Source organism: Panthera pardus, unplaced genomic scaffold, assembly GCF_024362965.1.
Source record: "Panthera pardus isolate Hobbes unplaced genomic scaffold, ASM2436296v1 HiC_scaffold_7, whole genome shotgun sequence".
Classification (NCBI taxonomy): domain Eukaryota; kingdom Metazoa; phylum Chordata; class Mammalia; order Carnivora; family Felidae; genus Panthera; species Panthera pardus.
The window spans coordinates 10,698,681-10,706,552 of record NW_026527002.1 but is presented as its reverse complement, the minus strand read 5'-3'; the positions used below and the strand labels follow the sequence as shown (position 1 = coordinate 10,706,552).

The 7,872-nt window shown below is 41.5% G+C and overlaps 1 long non-coding RNA gene across 2 annotated transcripts; it reads right to left on the bottom strand.

The window, feature by feature from the left end:
* Positions 1–460: 460 nt before the first annotated feature.
* Positions 461–7,264, bottom strand: LOC128775330 (uncharacterized). 2 transcript variants are annotated; one of them, XR_008419997.1, is made up of 3 exons: positions 7,136–7,264; positions 3,565–3,651; positions 461–2,310 (listed from the first exon to the last, which is right to left on the bottom strand). It is a non-coding gene; the product is annotated as an uncharacterized LOC128775330 (long non-coding RNA). The 2 variants fall into 2 exon arrangements; XR_008419998.1 differs by lacking the exon at positions 7,136–7,264 and adding an exon at positions 4,881–5,995.
* Positions 7,265–7,872: the final 608 nt, after the last annotated feature.

Here is a 7,872-nt window from a genome sequence, read left to right as displayed (position 1 = left end):
AAAGGGTAAATTAATTTGCATGCTCTGAAAATTCCGTCTCGCAACGAGGCATTAATTTTTTACCTCGGGAGAAAGGTTTCTCAGCAAATGAAATTTTAAAATACTGCTCATTGTATCTCTCTATTTTCTCTGTTCTCTTCTCCCCTTTTCACTCTCCGCTCCTCAACAAAAACAAGAAAAATAATCAGTATAGGCTTCTGGCAACACAGCGAGAGAAATGTGAGATTGGCCCTTAAGGGAATTTTTATTCTCAAGTGGATGTAAATGTATTCATCAATTCAAAGAAATGCATAGTGTGTTATATACACAATACATTAATAAATAGCCATGCATTAAAAAATAATGAGGTTTTCCACAAAACAACATCCTGTGGTGTGTAAGGTCATAAAAAAGATACTAAAAGAGGGAGAAAAGATTATGTGTAAAATCTGATTAAAATACAGAAACACCATCATATATGTAAGATGTAATAAATATTTTATTAGTTAACTATAAACAAAAGAACAAATGCAGTAAAATGTAATTAAAAATGTAAAAGTGAAGGATGTGATTTATTTCACTACGATAATATTAATATTACAAACGGCATGTAAATGGATATCAAGACTATATTGTAGAAAGAGTGGAAAGCAGCCATTCATTTCTTATAATGAGATTTCATCCTTTTTTTTTTTTTTGATTTACATGTGTTTAAATATTTCAAATAATGAATGAATAATGTTGCTCTTAAACCTTACACAGCTTAGCACATTCTCAGATTTCCATCAGTCCTTGGAAGAGATTTGCATGTTGGCAGGCAGTTTCCAGGCAGAACCACTAATTGTGAAAATAGAAGAAAATTGACTGGCAGAAACCAAGAGTATTTTTAGGGCTGTTGGCTGAATGAGTTTGGCTTTGAGTTGTAACCCCTACTAGTGAATGTGCTAGAACCAAAAATAGAGTGTTACACAAGGTTCCCCAATTAAAAAAGGTGAAAAGACCAAAATGTAACATTCATCAACTACTATTGGCTTGAAAACTATTAAGGGTCTAAACTGCTAAGATTATTTGAAAGGGACTTTGCTGGCATTGCTTCTGAAATCATCTCATACCTCTCTTGAGGTGTCTACCTCGCAAAAGGAAATACGATTTCTTTTATTATCAGAGAAGGAAGAAACAGATTCCGAAAGAGCATGAACTGGCCACTTTATTCAACTGGTAGGTAGGAGAAACGAGGTTTGAATTCAACCTCTTTCTTTAAGCTTCCGTGTTTATTTTTGAGAGAGAGAGAGAGAGAGAGAGGGAGGGAGGGGCAAAGGAAGAGGGAGAGAGAATCCCCAGCAGGCTCTGTGCTGTTAGTGTGGAGCCCAAGACAGGGCTGGAACTGACAGACTGAGATCATGACCTGGGCTAAGATCAAGAGTCAGACATTCAACCGACTTAGCCACCAGGCACCTCTGAATTCCAACTTTCTGAACCCATGTGCACTAAGCTTTCCGCTCTGCCCTGAAGGCCCTCAAATTTCATGACGTCTCCAGCGGCTTCTGAAGTGTTTTCCTTTTATCTTTATGGTACCTGTTTCTGACCTGCCTACTGCCTTATCTTCACCTAATTCCCATGTTTCCCAGTCGTATTATGAACTGGGCCTTCATATTTCCAGCTCTCAAAGCCCTAATATTAGTGTTTGTCATCGTACTCATGTCTGGCCTTCCCACAGCCTGTCCATTGGCATAGCCTAGAAATGAGCTCCCTTGATTTTGCTTCTCTTATCCCCACCTGCAAACAGCATCCAAAGCAGCACTGAATCGTGGGAGTTTCCATTTCTTCTAATGCAGATATCTCCATTCATTTCTCCCGGTATAAAAATGATCTTGCAATCTCCCTTCTCAATGAAGCTTTTCTGAATAGATCAAAGAGCAACTTTTGCTTCTCTGGTCTATTGGAGTGTGAGTCAGGAATATTTTAGCCACACAGGTAGGAGGAATCCGGCTACAATGGCTTCCACCAACATGGATTTGTATTCCTACACAGCAAGATGTTCTAAAGTCAATGGTTATTGGTTTTGCTTCTTCAGTCTAAAGACGTAAAGAGCAACGCCACTACCTTTATCTGTCCTTCATGGTCATAAGGTTGCTGCAGGGGTGCCTGGGTGGCTCGGTTGGTTAAGCTGCAGACATTGGCTCAACCACGTTCTCATGGTTGGTGGGTTCGAGCCCCGCATCTGGCTCCGTGCTGACAGTGCAGAGTCTGCTTGGGATTCTCTCTCTCTCTCCCTCTCTCGGCCCCTCCTCCATTCACAATTTCTCTCGCTCTCAAAATAAATAAGTAAACCTAAAAAAAAAAAAAGAGGGTCGCTGCAGCCCAGCCATCATCTGTACACTTAAGGCAAAGAGTTGGAAGAGAGAACAATTTCAGGGGCTATATGAGAAAAACAAAAGCTTTTCCCAGAACTGCACATCAGGCTTCCCCTTCCCTTTCATTCACTAGAACGATGTGATGTACTCTACATACTAACTGGAAGTTGGCTAGAAAGAAGTTGGAAATGGTGACTTGGTTAGCCACCCGAGAGTGTCTGCCATATTCATTGAACCAAAATAATTGCGTTTCCTCACTAAGCAAACATTGTACCAGATGTTTATCCTCTCACTCGGGCAATAAACAAAGCCTAATTGAGAGCTTTTGCTGTGCATAGCATCATGCTCATATCGTGGAAGATACAGAAACAAACCAAGCACAGATCCTAGCTTCAGAGGACATGGCCTAGTAGAAAATATAACACGGATACTATGACATATACAGTATGACAAATATAACATAAACAAGGTAAACTCTCCACTACCTTAAAATCTAAATAAGAAAAGCGTGAAGCATGGGAATAAATGAGGAGTGTTTGAAACACTAGCGAACAGATAAGGCAGAATGGTACAAATAGGTGCAGTTCTCTGACAGCATAAAATGTGGATAAGGGAAAAGTTAGAATAGGACAGAATCAGCTCCATAGACTGTTTTGTGTAAGAAATAATGGGGAAGTCATGTTTGAATCATAAGGAAAGAACATGAATTAAGCTACAACAGTGGTTTCCAAAATATTTTCGGTCAGGTAGCCTTATCAATAAAAAAGATTTGAGAAAAAAAAATATTTAAGCATTGGCCCTTAGTATGCCTATGGATACATTATTTATAAGTTATATACATAGAACTAAGTATGGAGATGAAGAAGTCATTTATAAATTACATACATATACCATTGTACCGATATAGTACCTACCTAATAAAACACACACAAAATTGAAAGTTTAGAAGGATGGCGTTCAAAGTATCTCTCCAGAGGATTCTTACCAATTACAGAGTATAAAAGAGTAAGTTTAAGGTGGAGAAACCTGGCAGACACCATCTTAAAAATATGATTAAAACCAGACCACTAGTAATGGGTAGAGATGCATCAGTATCAGATGCCTTCTGATAAGACGCATCGAGAAAGGAACGGTATCCCTTATGTGGCATTCCTGCTAAAAATGCATCCCCTGATTTTGGTTATGAGGAAACATCACACAAACTCAAATTAAAGAACATTTTGCAAAATACCTGGCCGGTACAATTCTTCAAAGAGTCCGAGTATTTCCCAGATTGGAGATGAATAAGGAGAAATGGATGTGGATCCTGGATTGGGTCCTGGACCAGAGAAAGAACATTAATGGGACAGTCTGAAACATTTGAATAAGGGTTTTAGAGGCATTAATAGTATTGTGTCTGTATTAGGATCAATGATACTAATACAATATTAGTATTAGATCAATATTAACCTGGTTGGGTTCCTTATTTAATATGTTAACTGTTCCTTACTTAATATGTAATATGTTAATACGTTAACTGGTCCTTATTAAATATGTTAACCTTTGGGGAAGCTAGGGAAAGGGTATATAAGATTTCTTAATGCCATTTTTCAATTTTCCCGAATAAAAAAATACAAAAAAGGATATGACCTTTAAGACGTAGATATAGAAGTTCTTGGCAATGTAAAAAAAAGGAAAAAGGACGAAGGAGGAGGAGAAGGAGGAGGAAGAGGAGAAGGAGAAGGAGAAGAAGGAGGAGGAAAAGAAGGAAGGGGAGGGGGAGGAAGAGGAGGGGAGGAGGAGGAGTCTAAGGGTGATTAGGAGTCTAATTTCCTACCCTAGGCTAGGTGAGGGTGGGGCCTATATTAATGTAATCTCTTTGAATCTTCTTAAAATTAAGCCTTGTTTTAAAGAAGGTAAGAAATACAAGACACGAGCTAGTGCAAGAGTAGGAGAAGACAAACACAAATATTTTGTGGGGTTTGGTAACGTTGGTATCTCTCTCACAATTTTTATTTTTGTTATCCTTCGTCAGTTCTCCATAGTGATTAACAACCAAAACCTAAAAACACAAATGGTCGGTGTGCCTATCTTCAGTATCAGGAAGGAAACAGTGAGCTGGGGAGACTGTCTCCTTTCCCACAACCAGGCTGGGGGAGTTCACCAAAAATCCAAGCGGGTCAGGCAGCTTCAAAGAGGAGACAAAGGACAACAGGGCCCCTGGGTCATACCACAAGGAGGAGATTTGGAGCATAGGAAGCCCTAACTGTGAGCAAGAATCCCGGGACTGAGCAACAACTTAAGGATAATAATAAATGGGAGACAGCAAGAGAGAAAAACAATTCTGCACTGGTAAATGCTCTTCTCCCACCCCACCCCAACTAAACTTCAGCCCTTTCATGTTATCACCGTGAATAGACATGCATTGTATGCCTGCTGTTAGTTCCACCATAAATACAAACGCATATATTGAGCACCAGTGACAGGTGAAAGCCTTAAGGGTATAATTCTCAAATGAATCAAAGTGGGCATTAATATGGGTCTTCCCATAAATTTGTTTACCTGTACCTGTACTCTGTCTGCTCCTAGGTCCCCGCATCCTTCATGGAGACACCTGTCATCTTTGACCACTCCCTGTCTGCTTCCCTGTCGAGTATGACACTTCAGGTACTTCTTTACCCTTGGTCTTGACACCTTGATCCATTTCATGGTGCCTATTGGCTCTCGCTCAACCCGAGATAGACTTCCCAGATCTGACCGCGTGATCCTGTCACTCTCTAGGGATGGAAGAAGAAAGAGAGGAAAGGGGAATTGAAGACAATAGTTACGATATCCCTTTCCACAGTAAACGCTTAAATCCTGGGGAAGGAAGAAGTGAGAGTTATCCGGTGGCCCCACTGTATTTCTGAAGTGATGGTAATTTCATCCTTCTGCCACTTCTTTCCTCTTGTGCCCTGCATCCCTTATCACTTATCCTTCTATGTGTATAGCATCAGCCTCCCCTAACTTCTACACTCTTGGTTCCGCAAGCTACTGGATATTTCCACCTGTAAGTCTCAAGAGCACCCCCAAATTGTGCAATTCCCCAACCTGCTCCCTTTCTTTATCTTTACCAGAGCCAGAGCCAGAAAGTTGTCCCAGACTCTTTTCCCTCAGCTGATCAACCCAGATGGCTATCAATTATCAACAGTCCCATCAGTTCCCAACAGTCCCATCAGTTCTACCCAGATTACCTGGCTCATATTGACTCCCTCCTCTGCCACCTGATTACTACTGCTCAGGCCTTCACTATCTCTCACTCAGACTCTTGCAATCAGATTTGTGCTGATCTCCCTGCTTCTGGTACTCCGTATCTATCTCTTGTGACCTAATCCTTTCTCTCTCTCTCTCTCTCTCTCTCTCTCTCTCTCTCTCTCACACACACACACACACACACACACTCTCAAATCTATTCTCGCTGATACAGCAGCTGGGATTATATTCCTAAACTTCAGATATGACCATTTCACACCCCTGCTTGAATCCCTGCCATGGTTTCTTACCTGCTTAACCAAAGTCCCGACAAGTGAGCCCGGACTCCAGCCTAGTTCCTTCCTGCCTCTCCAGCCTCTTTGTACTGCTCTCAGCACTCAATAACCTGTGAGCCGTAGATTCAGAACAGGGTGTACCTTCCCTTTCCTTAGAAAAGCCAAGCTAACTTCCCCCTCCCCCACCCATCCAATCCAATCCACCTGGCAAACTTTCACTCATCCCCCATGATTTAAAGCAAACGTTCCACAAGAAGCAATACGTGTTGGCGAAGATGTGGGGGGAAAAAGAACCCTTGTGGCCTGTTGGTGGGAATGCAAACTGGTGCAGCCACTGTGAAAAACAGTATGGAGGTCCCCCCCACCCCGATAAGGAAAATAGAACTACCCTATGATCCAGTCACTCCATTCTGGGTATTTACCCCAAGAATACAAAAACACTAATTCATAAAGATATAGGCACCCTATGTTTACTGCAACACTGCTTACCAAAGAAGCTCCAGTATCCGTTGATGGATGAATGGATAAAGAAGATGTGTATATATACATAATGGAATACGATTCCGCCATCAGAAAGAATGCAGTCTTGCTTTTGCAATAACACGGATAGAGCTAGAGAGTGAAATACGTCAGTCAGAGAAAGACAAGTACCATGTGATTTCACTCATGTGGAATTTAAGAAACAAAAATAAACAAAGAAAAAATGAGACAAACCAAATAATAAAGAAACATAAACAAACAAACAAACATATTTAAAAAAAAAGACAGGAGGGAAGCAAGCAGTGGCAAAGGAAGAGGAAATCTAAAGAGGTACCCACACTCCAGACAAAGGAGGACAGGAGGTTCTGCACAAAGAGAGAGAGAGAGAGAAGAAAGAGAGAGAGGGAGGAAAGTTGGGATAGAAAAAGAAAGGAAAAGAAAAGAAAGGGAAGGAAAGGAGAAGAGAGGAGAGGAAAAGGAAGAGGGAAAAGGGGAGTAAAAACTATTCAGGAACTATTCAACAGGCAGCAGAACTGTAAGAACCTGACAAACACACTAAATCTTTGTCCCTACACCTGTTCTTCTGACCAGTTTTTTATTCTTACCTTCCGTTTTTTTTAGTTTATGTATTTATTTTGAGGGGGGGGGGGAGGGAGGGACGGGCAGAGAGAAAGGGAAGGAGAGAATCCCAGGCAGGCTCTGTGCTCTCTCGAAGCTGGGGCTCGAACCCACAAACCACAAGATCGTGACCTGAGCCAAAACCAACAGTCTGACGCTTAACTGACTGAGCCACCCAACCTCCCCTCGTATTCTTACCTTCTATCTGTTTCTCTTGGAACGATTAGCAGACAGCCTTGACAACAAAGAGTCTATCGGGGAGCTAGCAAGGAAGGAGAGATCGGAGCTTTCTGTCCCGTCCCCCTGGAAGGAGCACACCCCGTGCAGTGCGTGGTGCTGGAGAGAGGTTCCTGGAGAGAGGAGAGTGACAGAATCCCTGAGCACTGCAGAGGGCGAGAAGAGACCCGGACTAGAAAGATCCTTTATTTCCCACAACTACTCTGTGCAACATACTAGTGCCTGCGGTAGATACACAAGACAGACACTTCTCAGTCTGTTATCGGAAGACGTTGATGAATACTAAAGAATTTGGAGAAAGGAACAGTTAATTGTGTCTGAAGAATCTTATAAAACTTCTTAGAAGAAGGGTCCTTGGAGCTGGAGAATAAGGGAAGGATTTCAACAGGTGCCTATGGAAAAGGGACCCTTCCAGAGTTGCTCGGAGACCGGGAACCTAGACAACGTCCCCTGCTGTGTACATCTCCAGCAATACCGACACCAGGGTCTGCTCATTGGTCATTTTAATATATCTATTCTTAGACCATGCATTTAAATACATCTTTCTCAGTAGAAGAATGCAGAATCAGTGTCCTCACGGTTACCATTTTGCAGCAAAGTTCCTATAATGGTTATTTGCTTACTAACTGTTGATGCTAGGGACAATGAGATAAAAATGATCCTTTTGACGACACTATTAACTTAATTTCCCTTAAAGA